General features: G+C 41.1%; 1 long non-coding RNA gene across 1 annotated transcript; it reads right to left on the reverse strand.

The window, feature by feature from the left end:
• Nucleotides 1-6573: 6573 nt before the first annotated feature.
• LOC142492095 (uncharacterized) lies at nucleotides 6574-8723 on the reverse strand. Its single transcript, XR_012800736.1, has 3 exons — nucleotides 8626-8723; nucleotides 7153-7230; nucleotides 6574-6787 (listed from the first exon to the last, which is right to left on the reverse strand). It is a non-coding gene; the product is annotated as an uncharacterized LOC142492095 (long non-coding RNA).
• Nucleotides 8724-23027: the final 14304 nt, after the last annotated feature.

Below are 23027 nucleotides of genomic sequence, written 5' to 3' on the forward strand. Positions count from 1 at the left end.
AGGTGTCTGGACAGAACTGGTGGGGCTCTTCTATACAAGCCTCAAAAAGTGTCTGATATTATCCTTGCCTGTTGCATTTTGCACAATGTTGCACTCAGGCACAATGTACAGTCAGACCTAGCTGAGCCTGTGGTAGACGAGCATCCCACCCATGTAGCTGCTGAAAATGAACAAACAGCCAGTGGTGGCCAGACACGCCAGAATCTCATCAATTCATTTTTTTCTTGTAAGTAAAAACATATATGTTCCAAGTTATACTTTTATAGTTACATTATGTTATCTTAACAATAATGTTTTTTTATATACCCTTCTGGTAGGACACAGATGAATATGGGTTGCACACCTTTCTTTTCTCTGCTGTGTGCACAAAGGGATGTGGCACCGGTATGTTATTGTTGCACAGGTTATATAATCCCTCTTCAATTGTACTTTAGTTGTGTGTATGTGAATACAACTGGGGTAACAAATCACTAATATTTTAGCATTGTGTTGTTCCTTATGCTAACACAATACACATATTATGCCCATACTCATTCATGCTTCTAGTATGCTTACATACAATGTTATTGGTGCAGTGTAACATGTACATCCATATGATGTGTACACCAGGCTGATTTACATTTTGAATGTCATTAAATATAGATGGTGTTGCACATTCAACACCAAATACACACTTTGCTGTGTTGTTTACGGTACTGAAGATGGCATGTCAATGTTTGCAATTTATATATTGTTCCTTTGCATTATAGGTATATCTCCAGTATGACTGATCATGGTATGTATATTTGCTGACATCTCTCATAAGATGTGCCTACCTCAATCTTCCTATAATTATTTGAAGTAAAAACCCTACATATTGGTTTTAACACAAATGTAACATACATGTACTTTCTGTATCATGTATATGCATTTAGCTACTCTTGAGCTTTCATGTGCATTGTATTAGAAAATGATTACTCACATTTCATCACATTTTATGTATGTTTCCTTATAAATTCCATTAATGTAATATAGAGGTGTTTGGAGAAAAGGGGATAACTGTACTTATGTGTTTACTTACGGGAGATCATTCATCACGGATGAAATTGACTGATCATAACACTCCATGCATGAATGCCTGTAATCACAACAATGCGTACTACATCTTAGATTTAGCAATGTAGGTGTTTTTTAATGCTAGGAATTAATAGTCAACATTAATTTACATTTGTGACATGTGTATGTATAAGTCACACGTGTGTGGATGTGTCCTACATGTACCAAGTGTAAAACTGTTAACAGAAAACACAATTTTGTTGCAAATGTTACTGTCATTTAGCATTTCTAATTTACCAATATGACAATGTTGGTAATATTTTCGCAATATAAATCACGTCACTTCATCATTATCATGATGATAATTATCAAGTATTCTCACAATTGTAACGTCAATCACGTGCACATTAGCATAGACACACTTTGTAAGACAACTGTTTGTGTCTGTATCAATTTGTGTAGGATCCATGTATAACACCGACAAATGATAACACCAGCTTTATTATGGTAGCTTATATCATCATATTGACTATACTATGTATTTTTAGAACGTTTAATAAACACAGTAAACTATAGTTAGTTAGGTTAATGAAATATACACAGAAACGTACTTCATTACATGATGTTGATGTCATAATCAGAACATCATGCATTGTAGGGGACCACAACATCTGGCCAATAACATTATTTGCTACAGTCCCAAACCATTTTATCAACATACCCATGTAACAAGAGATTTTGAACAAGAAATGGCTAGTTGGTTGTAAGTGTCCTTTACATTGGGAGAAGGAGTGGCTCAGTGAGTAAAGACACACACTGGCACTGAGATTTTGAAGCAGGGGAGTCTGGTTCAATTCCCGGTGTCGGCTCCTTGTGACCTTAGGCAAGTCACTTTATCTCCCTGTGCCTCAGGCGGCAAAAAATAAATTGTAAGTTCCACGGGCCAGGGACCTCAGCCTGAAAAATGTGTCTGTAAAGCGCTGTGTACAACTAGCAGCGCTATACATGAACATGCTCATATTATAATTATTATTATTATTATTATTATTATTATTGTTACATAGTTTCGACAGTCATACGTTCCATTACACAATAGAATTCACAAATGTGTTAGCAGAGTGGGAATGGTTGTTATATATAAAACACACCATGCCATAAAATGATAGTAGTCATTAAAGAACACTCAATAAAAATTCATGAGGCACTATTTTGCAACATCATTATGTTAATTAAGTGCTTATGCAATATAGGCATAAGGGTATCACATTTTTAATTGTTTGTTAATAAGCGCTGCAAGCAATATAAAATTAGTTCCATATGTAGTATAGTAGTCGGTGGCTCCTCCTCACAATCATCTCATATAAAGGTAGACTCTTCTGAAATCATACATTGATCCGATTGTATCTTCCCCGACATCTCTGAAATACAGCAAACACATGATGGTCAAATATGGCACCTTACTATATATGTATCCGTGACAACGCATTACACAGCTCTATATGATTGTGTACATACACACGTCACTCACTTATATGTTAGAAGTACAAGTGTACATCAGTATGTAATGTTTCTTTAAATTTGTAGCAGGCATAACTATGTATATGATGTGAACGTTGCCTGTATACTGAAAAATGTGCGCGCACATCTTAGTGTGCGCACGCACTTCAGGCTTGGCTGCACTAACTGTTAGCGCATGCGCAAAACAAAGCGTACGTTGTGCGTTCAATACATCTTGAAAATACCATTAAACATAAAATCTTTATTTCAAATACAATGAATACGAAACTACATTCGTTCTAAACGAGTACATCTGTATTCTTTTTAAACAGACGTGTTCGGACAGAAAGGACGGCCGATAACACAATGCGCAAATGCAATACGTGTGACGTCATGTTAAACCAGCGTGAAACGCACGCTAACACTCCGCCCACTCAATTAACATTCGGCTAACGCCCAGTTGATGCCTACAAACACTGAGCCGCACACATGACACACTGCAGTTACCGTTACTATAACAAAACATGACAGCCAATAGGCTTTGAGGCGCGCACGTCGCTTGGGGGCGGGACTTACATCCGTAATCCTTTTTAAGGACGCCTTGGGCCATGACAAGGGTCCCACGTCATACGTGGTGGACCCGCTTTTATATGTTGCATGATAACAAAACAGGTATGTGTTAGAGTTATGTTAAAATGTTGCTAATATGGTTAAAGGGATAGGAAAGTACGTATATTTATTCCGTCAGCAATGTGTACTACTCTTTCAGGTTATACTATATTGTATTCGGCAACAATTTCTTTGTGATCGCTACATGTTATGCAGTCTGCAATGTTACGCTGTATCCACGCATTGAAAGTGAAAATGGTGGTTAAAAAAAAAAACAAAAAAACATTTAAACGCACAGTCAACACAAAACGGTTGTTATATTTACCATTCTTCTAGAATTAACTCTTCGTCTGGCTGCAACTGGTCGCTCCAGAAATGCAAGGCATTTTCATCCACGCTTGACCCACCCGCTGAATCCAGTATGACACACATCTCCTCCATGAAGCGCTCATAGGAATCGCCACTGCTTTCTTCAAACAATTGGTCGGGAGGTAGGTTCATTTCTTCGGGTTCCCATTCCAATGCATTTTCAGCTGAAAGGCTTGGTACATAATCATAGTACTTTTGTTCTTGTACAATGTGGGTTTCAGGAATGGAGGGTGCAGATATTGCAGCAGGTATCGATTCACACGGAACAGTAGTAGCGGATCCATTGCTATTGGCATTAGGAATAAATATGCCTTTCACAACAATATATGTGCCCTCTTTCAGGGTAAAATGCTTTTCCTTTGCAATCTTCCAGAAACCATAGGTGTGTTCTAGCTTATCCTGCACACGTTCAAAAAAGTCATTAGTTGATAAAGTGAATCTTATTGATGAATTAAAATTCCGCGCATGCCTACGGTCTTGGTAATAAGGATATTTTGCTCGAATCAAATCATAGATTTGGCGTGTGCTCGCTTTGTGTCCGCGACTGTTCAAAATTGCTTCTGAAACCATGTACTTATAACCTAAGAGGGGATTCATATTGTTAACGAATTCATCAGCCATGTCAGAGTAGCACAAAAGATGTGTGCAGTTCTGTGTTCTTTGCTCATCAAAATGATTCTGCTCAATGGCTAACAAATTCCTGTGTTTCGTTTTCAAGGTCAACAAAAGTAACTACTTTTACTCCTTATTTCAAACGCCAATTGGATGTGTCCTTTTAATTGGTTTAACTTTTGTGGTTAGTGATAGGCGAATGTGGGAAAAACATGTATCATTTTTTTATCTCGTTTGTGAAAACATTCCTACACTTTTATTTCAGTAACATTGAGTTTTCTTGAAAAATAACAAAGAGCACTGTGTGAAAATAGTGCTTAGACAGCCATATCAGTAAATACACACACCTGCAAAATGAAATGTTTTTTTCCCACATACATTTCTGTGTGTATTTGAAAGTCTGGTTAACTACCTGTCTGCATGAATTTAAATACGTGTGTATCTATATATATATATATAAATATATCTCTCTCATAAATATATATATATATATAAAGTGTATATTGTACTATATGTATAGTATGTGTGTGTGTGTGTGTGTGTGTGTATATATGTATATATATATATATGTATATATATATATGTATATAGTTATTTATATATATATATATATATATATATATATATATATATATATATATAGTTATTTTTTTTATATTGCAGGAGTACACACAACATATTGATGGCAGTAAGTAGGCCTTGTATGAAACCTATTTAAATGGTGATAAACATGAGTGAATTAAGTAATAAACATTTGTTTGCACCCAATAATGTTAGAGGCTCACACTTAGTATAGTTGTCAAACATTAGGCCTGTATTATTAAAATAGTGTGTTTTCACAAGGAAGCATGAAGTGTATGTTTTTTGTAGATACATCTATACCAGTTTAGATAGTACTATACACACACACACACACACACACACACACACACACACACACACACACACACACACACACACACACACACACACACACACACACACACACACACACACACACACACACACACACACACACACACACACACACACACACACACACACACACACACACACACACACACACACAGTGTGTGTCTGTGTGTGTGTGTGTGTGCATATATCAATACAATCTACATATATATTAGTATCAATTCAGAGATGTTCTTGAAACAAGAACACATAAATGATTAAAGGACAACATTACAATGGCCAGCAAAGGTAAGTAATATTTAACACAAAATCCTGCTGTACACGTACAAGAAAGATGTTTGCAGTTAAATAGGTGCTTTTATAATTGCATGAAAATAATATGCACATGCAATGATTACATCAATTAACACACCCAAATGCAATGTTTTGCTGCAAAGTCAATGGCAGCTTCTCTAAACTTAGCAACTGGCTCCTGGTGGACCATTACTGAACAGACGATTAATACATCAATATTTATAACACTATTCATTAATTAGGAGTGTTAACATTTCCAAAACTTCACGTGTACAAGAACATACTTGAAAGTTTGGAAACAACACAGTCTTCAGCATACATACAATAGTAATTAGATAATCTGAAGTCAACAAAACAAGGCCAAAGACATATTTTGTGAATTATAAAATTTATTTATTTTTTTCCTTTTGCGAGCGAGTAACAGGCCTGCTTGTTGTCTCTTGAATTTTCCTTTTTTTTTTGCCACCAACTTTAGCCACAACAGAGCCACTTTGAGTGGCCTCTGGCACTTCACGGGCAGGGCTTGTGGCCAGTGACTCACCTACAGGGCTTTTGGGCAGTGACTCACCTACAGGGCTTGTGGCCAGTGACTCACCTACAGGGCTTTTGGGCAGTCACTCACCTACAGGGCTTTTGGGCAGTGACTCACCTACAGGGCTTGTGGCCAGTGATTCACCTACAGGGCTTTTGGGCAGCGATTCACCTACAGGGCTTTTGGGCAGTGACTCACCTACAGGGCTTTTGGGTAGTGACTGTTCACGGACAGGGCTTGTGCCCACTGACACATGTGAGCAAGTTGGTAGACACTGCACAAGTGATGGTTGGTCTGTTTCATGTGTGTCTTTTGTTGTTTTTGACCAAAAACTGGTCAGTAGTAACTGCTTGTGTTTTCTTTTTGTGGCCTCCTTTGTAGGTGTCAGCTGCTGAATTTGTACAGATGGCAGCGGTAGGATGTCGTCAGGAACCTGCACAGCAATGTCTGCTACTTGACCGGTAACATTTGGGCCTGGTGAATGAATATCAGAAGCATGTGGTGAAAACTGACCTGCATGAACAGATCCTGCCTGTGAGGTGTTGAATTGTGGTACATTAGTCATTCTCCAGTAATTAGCTTGTGTTTGCTGAACAACTAATGCTTCGAATGAGGTGTTGATTTTTTGCAACTGTTTAGGCACTTCAATGAAGACTCTGTGGAGATGTGCCAATTGTGAAACTGTTTCTTACTGCAGTGCAATCATCCTTTCCAGCACTGTCATCAGGTCAGAATGGCAACGATTTTCTGCTTCAACAATTTTTCCCTCAGAAGCTACAATTGCATCATATGTGGTATTTGCTGGACGATTTGGCGGTAAAACAGTTTCAATTGGAACCTCTTCATGGTCACTTGCTTGTATTTGTGTGTCTATGGCGGCGGCGGCATCATCATCATCATCATCATCATAATCCTCTTCATCATGTTCTACAAATAAATGTACACATTATTAAATGGCATGTTAATCTCTGCTGTGTTACTATGTAATTCTACTGTGTCATAAGTAACAACTAACATGTTTCCATACGTTTAATAACCTCACATTAAAAACTACCTTGACTTAAGAATAATGTTTGGACTCAGTATGAAATATGAGTGAATGAAAACTTGCTGTAAACTCACAACTCCTACATGATAGTTAACATCACTAACACAATACATGTTGCCTTACACTTCATTTTCACTGACACTAAGTAATCCTATTTAAAGAAGATGTGCAAAACAAATAATGAACATGACAACATAACATATAGAAGAGCACATATTATATGGCCACCAACTGATACACTCACCTTCTAGGTGTGTTGAGCTGGCTGACCCAGGTGAAGACACTTGTTCAGTCTCAGGTGACACATGTCCTTCAGGGGCAACTATATATAACAATAACATAAGTTTTACATTTACATGTGTAAATATTGAACGAACAGTTATTGTATGTTCTGTATTTATGAGTACCTAACAGCATAATTTCCTTAACCCAAAATGTGTGTGTGAAAGTGAACATAAATAGTTGTAATAACAATGTACATGCCTGTGTACTTAGAACTTTTGAGTTCCCTAACATAAAACATACTATGTTCCTGCAGTAATGCGTGAGGATAAATAGATAAAATTTGTACATAAAAATCATATGTTGTGTAGTGATATCAGTATCATAATGTACATAACTATCATGAGATGACCATTCACAATGGTTATCATGAAGGTGGTCATATTGCAAAAAGTGTTGTTTTTGGTAGAGGATATGTGTGGTACATTAATATAAGATGTGGCACACATGAATGTGGCTGTGACTAAACAAGACAACACATGCAGTGTGTGATAATGTGTCGTTGATAGTAGTTCAACTATAGATATGAGTGAACTAATGTGTGACGTACGCTTTGATAAGTAATGAGTTGTTGGGGCATTTAGTAGCTAAAGTGAAGCTTTCAAATGAGTGTGATTAACTTCAGTTGTGCTAGTCAGGTTGAAAGAACGGTATTCACTTCCCCAAAAAGCCTAATCAGCCAAACCTTTCAATTACTTGAAACAGGTGAAAATGGTGTGAACTAAGTTTACCCTAAAATGAGGCTGTAATTAGTGTGTGTGCTGAACCCCACCCCCTCTGTTGAAGTGTATGCCGTGATGAGATATTAATTGCAGCTGCTTTAACACAATGGTAGATGAGCTAAATAGTCGTGTGCAGTTTTTAAGTTATGAAAACAATGACATAACATATGATACGTGTGCCTCATTATGCTGTCTGTATATGACTTAAAGCAAAAATGGACCTTTTCATAAACAACTATAGATGTGTTAGTGCAAGTGATGTTTGTAGGCCGTTGCATGCAATATATTTGATGCATGCTTAAAATAGGCAGTAATGTCATGTTTGTCGGAGTAAAATAAATAAAATACACAATAATATTATACATATTTATGTTCTGTACCTGTAGCTAGTAATAATTTCTCATTAACATGTGTTACACATGTGTACTACCCTGTTGTTCCCCATCTTCGCCCACCATCAATTGCTTCCACTGCAGCAATGCATTTTGGGAATTCACATGTAAATGAGCACGCAATGGCACGTGCTATATTAGTTACTGCTTTTAGTAGGACTACAACATATATGTCTATTTTGAGATATATATATATACAGAATCAGACATATACATATATAGATGCAGGTATGCTTATATTGTGAAGACAGTATAAAAAGCAGTGTAAATATGCAAAATAACTGTAAGCAACGACACGCCTAGTACATTAATATTTCTCACCTGGTGGAAATTGTGAGGGATAAATTCCTATATCACGGTCACCAGGTAAACCTTCCACGACGACGGGAAGTAATTTTGCCCGAAGCAGCTCCTCCAATGAACTTAATATGAGACGTTGTGGTGTCGGCCCACCTCCAGTGCCAGTAGCATGCACGCGTTGGTGTTGTATTTTCTTTTTCAATTTGGACCTAATATCATCAAATCTCTTGTGACAATTCCGCTTGTCCCTCACATGATTCCCACACGCATTGACACCAATGACTATTGTGTCCCACATTTCTTTTCTGCTTGCTGAACTTGTCCGCCCTTGAAAAACATATAAAATATATGAGGTAAATTAATAATAATAGAAGCACCAGTTTCCTACACTGCTAGCTGTTCCAAGAGATAGCAAACATGCTGTTTTAGGTGTAATATGTGAAGCACATGAGCATTCACTACTAAACCTATACATGTAAGCAAGGTTGCATTCATATTGTATGCAGTTATGGCAAATTGACCGCCTGTGTTTAGTTGTCCTTGTAAGGCATGATAAAAAGCTGTGTTTCCAGACTAATTAACATAGAAAGATATTCTGAACCCATATTTGCATATGAACAAAACTCAGATGACCTAGGATTACATGTATTTGAATAATAAATGTAAAGGTACACTTACCTAGTAAATGTCCATATATACTGTCAAGAGCTGTATTTGTAAATGTCCATATATAAGTGACAAGAGCTGTATTTTCCTGGTCATTGAAGCGAGGATTACGTGGCTTCTCCACACGTTTCTTCCGAGCAGGTTTAGGGTCAGAGCTTGGCTGGTGCTGACTGGACTCTCCTTCTTCCAATGGAAGAGACTCCAAAAGCTGCCCACCAGCAAGCACGCCACCACCATCCACCCCATCAGCAACTGCGCCACCAGCAGCACTCACAGCACCAGCACTCCCACTCCTAGCACCAGCACTCCCACTCCTAGCACCAGCACTCCCACTCCTAGCAACAGCACTCCCACTCCAAGCAACAGCACTCCCACTCCCAGCAACAGCACTCCCACTCCCAGCAACAACACTCCCACTCACAGCAACAGCACTCCCACTCACAGCAACAGCACTCCCACTCCCAGCAACAGCACTCCCACTCCCAGCAACAACACTCCCACTCCCAGCAACAGCACTCCCACTCCCAGCAACACCACTCGGTGCACCAGCAACATCACTCCCCTGAACAGTACGTTCACTCCGACGCGTACTCGCACGAGTAGCACTCCCACTCCCACCAGAATCACTCTTCCCACGCTTTGCGGGCATACTTCCAGCACTCACAAAAAACAGACAACTAATGTACAGCCAATCACACAAAACACTTCCACATATAAAACAAGACAAAGATGTAAACAAAACAACAATGGACAAAGCTCACCCAATACACAACAAGTCTCTCCGTCAATATGCAAATGTTCAATCAGCCAGCTCTGTGCGTCTCTCTCTCTCTCACTCCCAACAACACAGAGAATGATTAGCAGTACACGTTGCCTTTAAATATGGCGCGCAATCCAATACATGCTTGTTTCGCCTGATTCAGCAAGATTTGTGATTGGGCAACCTATCAGCACCCCGCCACGCACGCCGATACACCTGTGTGTGATCGGCTAATCATCGTGAGAGTGGGCGGATTTGTTTTCGGGTTGATTTTGAATGTATTCGGCACTTACTGCATACGGAGAGGAAAAATCGCCATTAACATGACTAATCGGTAAGCTTGCCGATTTCACTTAATCGACGCTTACTGCATGAGGCCCTAAGTCCGGTTGTGTGTGAGGAATATGGCTAGTAAGAATAAAAGTGCAAGATTCTTATTCTATTCCCCATGGCCATAAGACTTAGGAATGTTTAAAGTATATATTTTAATAAACAGTATGTTTAAAGTGTGTATATGCTTGAGCACAGTAATATGAGCTGGGACTTCCAGGTCCAGGGTTCCAAGAGACCATGTGGCTACAAAGCTTGGTGCATCAAGTCTAATCGGACCCTGGACATGAAAGCCTGAAAGGTTGCCAAGTGTGAAAGCCATTTGGAGTTAGGCTTAAGTACTCACGTCCTGGGATGCATGGGAGTCCTCGGACCACCATTTGTCCCAACCCAGACTTTCAAGAGCCTAACTCAGTGGATGGCTTCTGCATGACAAGTGGCAAAGGTGCCAGGTTGGCGCATGCCCTTGTCAGATTCAGAATCCACGCTTGCCCGGCTTCACTAGACTGGCAGCACTCTGATTGTCTGGTAGGAATTCTCTCATGCTCGGATTGGCTGTAGTATTTCATGAATGAACTCTGAAATACTATTAGAATGTCTCAGCCAATCCAGAGCTCAGATTCTAAGCACCAGAACAGCAGCGGCAAATTTGAAACAACCAAAACCGAACCGGCTTCAGAAAGTCCCACTTTTTCGGGGCCAAGTTCTAAGAATTGAACATAGCGGTCGCGGCTAGGATTGCAAGCCGAAAACAGTTCCAGGGATTTCAGCATGTCCGGAAGAAAGAGTGCGGTGGCATCAGGAGCTTCATGCCGATTTGAGTTCCAGGACATTTGGGACCAAGTCCCTGTCAACTAAAAACTTTGTTTCTTTGCCTATTTTAACCATGAGAAGTTAGTTCTTTGCCCCAACCCCCCAGTAAGTGTGTTCTTCTCATGTATTTTGTGTTTCATTGTGCTTAGCCTATTTTAAGTGAATACATGACAATTTATTTTACCACCTTGTTTTGCTCAGTGATGATCCCAGTATAAAAGGTGTAAATGCCTGGTTTCCTGTGACAGACTTATTTAGTGGTGGTAGTGGTGGGATCATTGAGCTCTATGTTTTAAAATCCTGCGGGGTCTTCTTACATAGAGAGAATCTCGCAGATTGCGAGCTCTCAAAACAAGTGGTAACTAACACTCATTACTCAAAAGTTGAGAAAGCACAGGTTCTATTGGTCCCTTAGGATAGTGCCACCAGGCGAACAATGGACATAAGGTCAGGACGGTACCAGTCATGGAACCATCCCAGGACTGTCGACAGGTGCGAGAGTTATGGACTTGAAGAGGATCTGGAAAGACATGAAGCCAGTATTGCTCCACCTGAGGGGGTTATACTCTCACCTGCAGTTGTAGGATTCACTAGCCAGCTATTGTGCCGGAGGTCATTCCAGCACTGGTGGTAGTGGAAGGACAAGGGGAGAGAGGAGGCGGAGGCAACATGGACATTGTTGTCAGGTAAGCTTCAGGGACTGCAGCCGTGGTAGCCCCAGTGGCTAGCGGTCTCTCTACGCCCGGAATCACCATGCTTCTTGATTCTAGGGGGGAGGGGGCTATCCTTGAGGAAAAGATACAGCTGCTTGCGGCTGCATACTGCATAAATGGTGCCGTCCCCATCCTGATAATGGGGAGCAGTCCACTCCCTGAGTGGATCACCACAGCTTCAGCAACTTCGTTGATGGCACGGATAAAATTGATGAATACCTGAAAATCTTTGAGACTCACTGTCACCGGTACGGGGTGCCAGAACGGGACTGGGTTTTGTGGTTGTCACCGCTATTGTCCGGAATTGCCCTCAAGGCACTCCAGGCTATTCCGGCTGCGGACAGCAACGACTAATGGCACGTTAAAGCACTTTGATTAACCCAGTATGCCCTCACACAGAGGCATGTTTAGGGCAGAAGAGAAGTGCCACTGGGAATCCTACATGCAGTTTGCCATATGCATGATTTTGTATGGGACTCAGTGGGAGGATTGTGATGCCACTAAGTATCACAGTTTGCTGGACTTGATGTAAAGTAACAATGTTTGCAGAAGTGCCCACCAGATTTAAGAGACTGGGTCTTTGACCGCAAACCAAAGACTTGCCTGGATGCTGCTAACATGGCAGATGAGTTTGTCACCAGCCGGGCACTAGCCCGCAAACAGCGGTCTGCCCCAGAAGGAGGCACTCTGGCTCAGGCGACCAAAAGCACTCCACAGTGGAAAAATAAAACAGCTGCAGAAGGAAGTGCACCCAAGTCTGCAGAGTTTAAACACGAGAGGAGATGCTATCAATGTAACAAGACTGGCCACATAAAGCCAGACTGTCTGGACCGGCCAAAGTCTGGGGAACCCCATCAGGGGCAACGTTCTCCAGCTGCGAGGCCAGTCGCCAGAGTGCGAGTGGCACACACAGAGGAGCAGAGTGCAGCCGTCCAGCCATCCCAGTGAGGGACGCTAACAGAAGAATCTACGCCGGCAGCCAGTGACACAGCCATGGAGATGGGGGGACATCAGATTGCACCAGTCGGGTTATAGTCCAATCATGTCCGGCAAAAGCATTTGCGCCCAGTGACCATTGGAGATCGCCAAGCAGCCAGCTTGCTCGACTCCGATGCCACTGTTACTCTGGTCCAACCTAGATTCATAGATTCCAGGGGGAGCATAGAGGGAAAAACACAAAAGCACAGAAAATCTAAGTGCAGGAGAAATACAAAGTGAAACAAATGTCAGCTCCAATCTTGGCTCTTGTGAAAGGCCTACTTACAAACTGTAAGAATATCAACACCAGTGTGTAATCAAGGCTTTAGGCAGTCTATTCAAGGTGAGTGTCAGCTCAGTACGGATTGAGGGAGAAGCAGATCCAGTACTCAAGAAGATGTAGCCCCAATATAGAGAGAGGAAAAAGCTACATAGCATAGATCAACCGGGTTTAAGAAGTAGGGTTTAAAAGATTACTAAGTGTAATCTAAGTGCAAAAATCGCACTTACAATATATCAATAAAAAACGGGCATATCACACTGCAATAGTGTATTGAAGAGACAGCTTGGCACACCAGCTTACCGTCCTGCAGCAACCATAAGATCTCTGTCTCCAGCCTTTACTCCTTCGCGTTTCCGCGGGTCTGGGCATCTGACGTCAGGTAGCAGGTAGCAATCTTGCGGCCTGTGGCTCCTCTCCAAGAATGTTCCGTATGGTGAAAGGACTCCCACTCAACCGGTTTCGCCACGTGATACGTCAGCTTTTCAAACAAATCTCCTTTTTTCATTACTACATATAATAATGCAGCACAGAGTATAAGATCCATTCTTAACAGACACAGGAGCATAATTTTAAGAGATCCAATTATAGGCCAAAAATTACCACCTAAAATACCTGTAGTCTTTCAGAAAGCGAGGAATTTGAAAACAATATTAGCTCCTAGTCGTCTGAAATAAAATATGGATTATCCAATTAATATAACTTAAAAAATGGAAATTTCTCTTGTGGGCGCACGAGATGTCTGACATGTGGACACTTAAATAAAGTGGATCAGATTACATCACATTTGAATAATTCTGTTCATACTGTGAAGGGTCATGTTAATTGTTTATCCACATTCCTAGTATATGTTATCACATGCCCATGCGGTTATCAATATGTGGGCAGGACATCGCGTACTTTAATTACGCGCTTCCTAGAACATAGGCGTAACATTATCCATGGCTTGTCAACTCATAGTTTGTCAAGACATTATCTTGAAAAACACAACAAAGACCCATCTTCACTTTCTGTTTTAGGATTAGAGATCATTCGTCCAAATTGTTAAGTGGTGATAGATTTAGGGGACTCAACACTCGAGAAACATATTGGATATATGTGCTCGATACATTATATCCGAAGGGTCTCAATGATTGCATTGATACAAGTACCATAGTGTAGTGAGATATCCCATCCCTGTTGGATCTGACGAGGTCACAGAGGTCTGGTTTGAACATTTAGTCACACACACACATACATACACAGTTTATACATTAGAGATAATCACTTTGTTTTAATTTGAATAGTCCATTGAGATAATTTTATTAACACAATATTCACAAATCAAATCTGGATTGCTTGATCATGTGCCTTGTTTTCTTTCTTTCTTTTCATTACCACCCTGTCAACAAGGTCAATTCTACCTTATAGCCTATGTAGGCATAATAATTTTTTCGTATACCAGCTTAGCTGGTCTTATATTTCTCCTAAGTATATATAGATCATCTTCATCCACTTTATTCTCCAAAAACGGGCAAAATGAGATTGTCTGTGGTTTATATCTTTATATTTATATTTTTATTAAATATAATAATTTCATACAGGGATACATTCGAAGCACATATCTATTTTAGTATCATCGTCTGAACATGCTTCTAATTATAATAAAAATCCATTCCATTTTTCATTATTACTGTATATTTTATATATATGATTTTCACATATATGATTTTTATTTCATTATTTCATTTCGTTTACTTTTAAATATAACCAATTGTGATTTATTTAGTTTATATTTATATATTGATTGATATTCAAAATTGTTTTTTGTTTATCTGTGTTCATAACATTAAATTAGTAATTGAATTTATTCTTTGTTTATTAATTTTTTTCTTTTCTTTTTGCATCATTTCTTCTTTTCATATAATTTCTTCTTCCTTTTTATAGGAATTATCAATATTGATATGATCATACTATTCCATCAAGCCTTTTAATTTAATATCAATATTTTGAATATATTTCTTAATTACAATTCTTTTTTTATTTATTATTTTCACTACATACATAAATTCAGTCTAAATGTAATTCAGAAATCAAATATATCTAGATCTAGATCAAATATATGTCTCATCAACAGCTTCGACATCTCTGCAAATATACAATTATTAGAAAGGATGTTTACATTTGTGTATAGGGAAAGTTATATTTTTATATATTTGAAGTTAATTGAATGTTTATGTTTTTAGATTATTATATATTTCTTTATATATATATATAATTCAATCCATTAGAAATTGTTCATATGGTTGTAATTGTTATTGATTTACCAAATGCATTAAATGTTCATCCTCTATTCTTGTTAATAAGTTCATCATTAACATATTGTTGTTCAACCAGGTGTTTAGTAAATAGCCAGGAGAATTGACTATCTAGGCTAGCACAGATGACCTGACTTAATCGTTATTATAACATTGTGCCACACAACTCTTGTGATTGGACGGAAGGACTATAAAATAGCCACCCAGTGCAAGTGCAATTTATCCTCTGTTGAAATCCGCTGTGTCGGAAGAAACGCGTAGGGTCACGTGGTTTAGTTGAACTACGGTGGTGGAGAAGATCAGCCGCCAGACGCCATGAAGGGTAAGGAGTTCCCTGAGTCGCACACAATACCAATCAAGTCTGCCAGGAACCACAGGCTGCAGTTTTGGGTTACCGGAGGGACTGTCTACCAGGTGACACCAGCAGCAGTGAGGAGTGACGTGACGGAGCAAAAAGACGGCGATTTGGCTACATGATGGCGCATGGGCTTACCCATACAATGCTTTTTATGCAGTGACAAATTGTGAGTGTGCATTTGTCGTGATTCATGTTATTAAACCTTTGTTATTGGATTTTACACAAGGATCAGGAGCTTTCCCTTTTCTATTTCTAATATATATATATATATATATATATATATATATATATATATATATATATATATATATGACACACACACTAACACATATACATATGTATATATATATGTGGATTTTTACTTATTTGGACATATTTGAAAGTGTAATTGGGTCACACAAAACATTTGTATTGACTACATAAGGTATGCAAAGAATCACTTGCTTTATTGGGATAATGTAGTGCAAAAATATATCGATGTGCTCCATTGGCTTTAATGGATGCATTTGCTCCATTTGGTATAATGTGGATCAACAAATATCACTACAAACAAGTTTAATTTTGCTTCATTTGGTTTAATAGATGCTGTCACTGTGGGTGGTGTGAGCCTTAATGTTCAGTTAAAGTACTACTGTATTTTTCAGTGCTCTTGGAAAAGCTGGAAACAAATTATCATCTTGGTCTATTCTCTCCTTGCCACATAAAGGCATTTAACCATGATGGCAGGGCACCCAGTTTTGTCCTCCGGGAAAACAGTTGAGTTTGGGAGGGGGGAGGAGGAGATTAAATGGGCAGGAAGAGAGTGGTTGCTGCAGCAGGGCCTCTCCTCTGCCTATACAGTCTACTATGACTTAAGCAGCCTCTGAAAAACAGCGGTCTAGCAGCTTGAATTTCACTGCAGACTTTGCCCTCTAATGTTCTATTTTAGCTATACAGTACTTGTGACTTTTTCCCAGCTTTACATGCCGCAAAAATAAAAAAAGTCAAGAAATAGCTTTAGCTAGGTTAAAGTAGCTTAAAAAATGTTAGCATACAGCTACTGTACAAATATATCTTTATACGCTTTGAATGAGATCCTAACTGCAGTATAGCCCTTATGGTTAACATGAGAATTTACAGTATAGGAGTTTATCTGTGACATACAGTAATATGGTCAGTGAACTAATGTTCATGTATCTGTTGAGCAGTGTCAGCATTCTATCTTAATGGTCATGAACAGCAAAGTTATTTTCCCTTAAATTGGCCATAAGGTGTCTTCTGGTGCAGAAATTAGTCTTTTGAAACAGCACTGCATCGCAAATATGGGCCTTAATCGTGTCTATTGTTTTTGTGTATTAAAATAATAACATAACATCAGAGCATGCAGCAGAAATGTTGAAATGGACGAGGAGATTACCATATTGCTTCAATGGCCAATTTTTAAAATACAATCTCAACTATCCTCTGTATAAGATCATTAAAACACACTGTAATGTCACCAGCAGGTATTTATTTCAATTTAATTCGTTTTGGTTGGTTTTTAATTTAAGATATTGTGTCCTATGGGTAAGGCCAGAGATGGAGGAAAAGTTCAGGAAGATAAAGTGTTATGTCCAAGATCACATGGAGTGCAAGGTAGTATATACAAGACCAACACCTTAATCACAACACTTTATGGATTTGCACTTTTTTTTAAAACTAGCATGTGAGTTTCCCCACTGGTTATTTTGTTGTGGTTTCATGGTGCTAGACCAGAAGCGTCTCACTCTAGTGATAATGCCCTGTTATTGGGGTTTAGTAGTGGGACACACCCCTGGTATAAAAGATGTCTCTCTTTCAAATTTAGGGAGTTCTCTCCCAGTGTAGCTTGCTCCTTAGGGAGTAGACATGGTTCTACCTTGCCCAATTAAGAATAGCCATGGGGCCTATTCAAGTTATAAGGGTCCTGCGAGCATAGGTCTGACCACCGGAAGGTATGCAAGCTGCAAGGTGTCAGTGACCTGGATTGAGAAGGGGTTCAGGGAATGCATCTCTCTTGCATGAGAGGAATATGAAGTGTACTGTATGCTGGTCCACCAATAAATCCAGTTGTACCGTTCTCTGCTTGTGAGTACCTTATTGTAGCCCCCTTTCCCTGTGTCTAGGGTGACTAAGTGTCGTGCGTTACCTGAAAGGCTCACAGGAGGCCTGATCCTCCGCTGCAGGGAGCCTGTTGTGTACCTGATTCATTCTGGTGCCAGCGCCTCCACCTGTGAGGAATCCTAGCAGCGCTGGATAACCCCTTCACAGGACCCAAATACAATGAATACACACACTGTGTATAATAACAGGTTTACTGAACATAGATATACTAATAACACACTAACGCATATCATACAGGCCTCGCACGGTGTTATCCCCACACAGTGTAACACTGTCCTACCACCTTGTCCACACCCTGGGGAGGTTTTCCACAAAGTACTGAGGTGCCCTGGGCACCCAACCACCCGGAGTCCACAGGAGCCATAACCCACCCCAAAGTGTGCGGTAGCGTTACCCACAGAATGTGTGTGAATCATTAGTGCACTTGTCGAGCGTGATACCTGCTGGGTGCTCCAGAACCCAGGTACTGCCGGCTGATGTTAGGATCAGTCTGGTCCCACGTAGTCATCGTCCGCCTCTGCATGGGGTGGACTCCCGTTTGAATGCCCCACCTGAAGAGTCTCTATCTTGCGGTGGTGGTGGTGGTCTGATCCCAGACAACAGGCTGCAAGTACTGCGCAGCATCTTGACTGTGTCCCTGACACTATGGGGGCTATGAACTAAGCTCCATTAAGTCACTTTTAGACCACAAAGTGCTCTTCGATCGTGATTTTTTGGTCAACCCGATGCACTATGCAACGCAAAGAGGCACTTTGCGATCTAAAAATTACTTTTTTCAGGAATTTTTTCTAAGTCCAACTTTGCTCGATCGCAACCCTGTTTGTGTGAAATTCTGCCCTTAAGCGGGATGCACTAAGCAACGCAACCTTAGCAAACGCAAAAGTTGCGTTGATCAGAACACGTCAGGTCAGAGTAGACGCAAAGAAATCTGGACTTAGAAAAAATTCTTGCTTTTTATTTTTGCATGTCCAAAACCCATACAGCAGGCCAGCGGGTGTCCCCGACTGACCCCGCGGGTGTCCCGACGGAGCATGGGGGTCACGCGGGTGTCCCCGGCTGACCCCGCAGGTGTCCGGGGGTCCCCGGCTAACCGAGCAGGGGTCCCCGCGGGAGTGCAGGTGTCCAAGCGGGCCTGCGGTACCAATGTTGCACCTCCAAAAATAATAAACAAGAATTATAACTAAATACACCCCCCTAACACATACTATACAGTAATGGCCAAAATTACTATTATCCAGATATAGATAATAATGCATTTGGCCATTTTAAATACATATAACATTCAATAAATACAGTCAAAACATTTTACACTTACCTTTTACAGGCATCCGGATGAAGGCCGTCTTCATCCTCATCTTCATTTTGCCCATGCCCCTACGGTGCTGCAAAACATGCACAACAATTACAATAGCCAATGTAATGTCCCCTAACTCCTTAATCACCATAGCGGTTATTAACTGCTACAGTCATTAAGGGGTTAACCCACCCTCACCCACCACTCGGGAGGCCTACATACACTCCCACACTAAACCCCCACCCCATGAGGCCTAACCACCCTCACCCACTACCCACAAGGGAGGCCTACCCACATACACTTGGGGCCAATACCCCCTCACCCCACCCCCCAGTACCCACAATAAAAACAATACACAGCCCTGCAATAAACATCATTCTATTGATTAAATACATTACCCACCCCCTGTGCCCCCCCATAAATACATGATTTATCCTTTTACATACAGGGTTCATACCCCAGCCCCACGCGAGTCCCCGGCGGGCTGGCGGGTCACCTGACAGACCTACAGGGTACCAGCAACTTGTTTCACACAGGTTCTGGACGCCTGTTGGTGGGTCCCGCCAAGCGCCATGGCCCCACGTGGTCTCCTTGGGTCACCGTGGGCCACAATTGGGTCCCCACGGTAGGCCCGTGGATGTCTGGGAGCCCCGGGTCAGACCCACAGGTGTCTGTGGGGCCTCGGGTTGTTCTCACGGGGATCTGGGGAACTCACAAGTGCTCACTACGGGTCCGCGGTGCCCCCACGGATGTGAGGCCACCGGTTCATCCCCGCAGGTGTCACCCGTGGAACCACCAGCCTGATACCCGTGAGATACCCGAGGATACCGCAGGTGGTCTCCAGAGGTCTCACGCAGAACCAAGGAACCAACCCTGAATGTAAAATAAATAAACTGGACCTATACATACATCCCCCCCAACACCTACAGTACAATAATGTGCCAAATAACTATTATCCAGATATGGATAATAGATTATTTGCCCATTATTAAACACATAAAACATGCATAAATCAAAACATGCATTTTTAATCTTAAAATCACTACATTGCATGTTAAATTAAATCCAGCAGCCATTGCAAATATAAAAAAAAAAGATCAGCAGCTACACAAATGTCTATGAAATGTCACACAATTGCATTGAGTGTGTACATGATGCAATTAATCGGTGCATCATATAACACTATTCAAAATATATGTAACAATAAAATACAATATTAACAATGTCCCCTAACCAGCAATGCCATCATGAAAAACAATTATAAACTAAGCAACATCAATACAATTAGCATCAATCAATTAATCCATTTCCTCAAACAATTACAATACAATACAAATCAATTATACAATTCCCTATTCAATTCCTAAAGCCAAAAAATTGCCAAAACAATTCTAATTTAAAGTAACCACCATCATTCTAATGTAAGTACCATAAAGAAGCCATTTCAATTAACCTTTAACTACATACAAATTACATTATTCACAACAATGACAAAATAAAGCTGATAAATAAACTAGCCATACATGAAAAGAACATAAACATTAGCAAACCAATCAATTATTATCCCTGTATGTCTATCCATATAGATAGATATACATAAAATACAGGGGCAATAATACAGCATAAAATACAAAGCATTTCCATACAAAAGTCACATAGAATACACCCATTAAATGTCCGTGAATGTATGTATATACATATATACATTAACGGGCATTAAATGGGACTGAAAAAATAAAAGATATGAATGAAAAATCATAAAAACCTGTAAAAGTAAAAATAATTAACTTTTCTTTTGTTTACTCACCATTAGATGCCCACTCACCGAAATCCAAGCGACCCGGAAGCACAGGAACCAATCCACAGATAAACCATAAAATAAAAAACCATAACAAATCCACGTCTGTGTCTTTTTCTTCTATTTGTAGTCTTTCCCGTCTGTCTTGGGGCCTTCTTTTCTTCTTTGGGGTCTTTTGGGGTCTTCGCTGGCTTCTTCTGTCTTCTTCCGTCTTCTTACGCCATGCCCTTCTTCTCTTCTTAGGAGGGGAGATGTTCCCTCCTCGGCGACTAGCTTCAAAATGAGGCGACATAGGCTTTTATAGGCCTATGACGTCACATTTTGGTCAAATGTTTCCCACGGTCCTGATTGGGCCGTGAAAAACATGTGATTTGGCCGATGAAAAAAAAAACGATGACGTCATTTAAAGGCAATGAAAGCACAGCTAATCAGAATGGCTTTGCTTCAATTGCCTTTAAGATGACGTCATTAAAAGAAACATGGCCGGTCTCATGGTACGGTAGCCAATCAGAGCATGGGAAATACATCCCATCTTTGATTGGTTCTAGTAGACCATGTGACAGAGGCTTGGGGGAGAACGGATGTGACGTCTTTGAAAGCCTGTCACATGGTACTTTGGACGCCATCTTTACAGAGCCCACGTCGCGTCTTGAACGCTATAAAGATGGCGGCGGCACTGGCACCCGATGCCCCATACCGGGGCCTGTAACTCGGGAAGCAGGGGGTCTCTGAGGCAGAAATCAATGCGGTTCAGCTCATGGGACCCCCTGCTCCTGCACGCTATTATTTAAAATACATTAATGCTGCTTCATTACCATAGCGGATAGCCGCTACGGTAATGAATTATTGTTTATTGTTATGTGTGTTTTAATACTAGTGTAGATGTGCAGGGGGTCTCCTGAGCTGAACTGCATTGGTTTCAGGTCCGAGGACCCCCTTCTTCAGGAGTCCCAGGCCCCTTTATGGGGTGCCGGTATCCCCTGCAGAATGTAAATAACCCGTTCACGTGACGTGGGAGCTTTAAACTGCAGGGGATACCGTCACCCCATAACGGGGCCTGTAACTCCTGAAGTACGGGGTCCTCGGACCTGAAACCAATGCGGTTCAGCTCGGGAGACCCCCTGCTCATGTACACTATTATTAAAATGTTTTTATTTAGTGTACGAAGATCGCCTGTAACAGTCTTGCATGGAGATAACAAATCTCCATGCAAATGTTACATGCGGCTTTTTTTTCTATCAGCTAGCGTACGTAAAGGTTAAGAACGCTAGCAGGGGGAAAAAAAGCAACACGTACGCTGTGGCTGTTTTGAGCTATTTTGAGCAGGTACGTTAAAGAATGGCCTCAAGGCCTTAGTGCATCGCGTCCCCGGCTTCACTTTTTAACGAACCTGCTTTTTGGCCAAATCAGAACGCAAAGCCATTGAGCTTAGTGCATAGCCCCCTATAAATCTAATGGGGCAATGTCCCTATCTAAGGCCTTGTCCCTGAAGCACCCACAAGCTGATTGGGGACTCAGGGCCTACCTGAGGCCTTAGGGGGCAAACTAGGCCTAGTCCATGGAGCGGTGCTTCCCTGGACACTACCTGCTTTGTCTCTACTCCCCTTCCGTCTGGCGTGGCTCACAGCGCGCCAAAAATATAAATCCCAGGAGCAGGGGATTCAGCCACGCTATTGGCTGCGCTTGCCCCTGTGACTTGCAGCAGTGCTATTCTGATGGCACTACGCATGCTCCCACTCCTGAAAAGGCCGCTACCACTCTCCTATCTCTGCACATGTGCAATGGCTCTAATGCGCTTGTGCGACTGACAAGATGGTGGCCTCCGCTAGCCAGATGCGCCGCAGAGCAACAGAGCGCTACCTGCACTGCCCACAATCCTCTGCCTCTGCGCCGGGTCCACCTGCCACCCCAGCGGCACCGGCAACTCCCTGCATGTGCCTCGGGCCAGCAGGTAAGGGGGAACCAAGGGGGAACCCAGAGGGGACCTGGCTGTATTATTCTAAAAATTCCTGTGG

Source organism: Ascaphus truei, chromosome 4 (assembly GCF_040206685.1).
Source record: "Ascaphus truei isolate aAscTru1 chromosome 4, aAscTru1.hap1, whole genome shotgun sequence".
Lineage (NCBI taxonomy): Eukaryota > Metazoa > Chordata > Amphibia > Anura > Ascaphidae > Ascaphus > Ascaphus truei.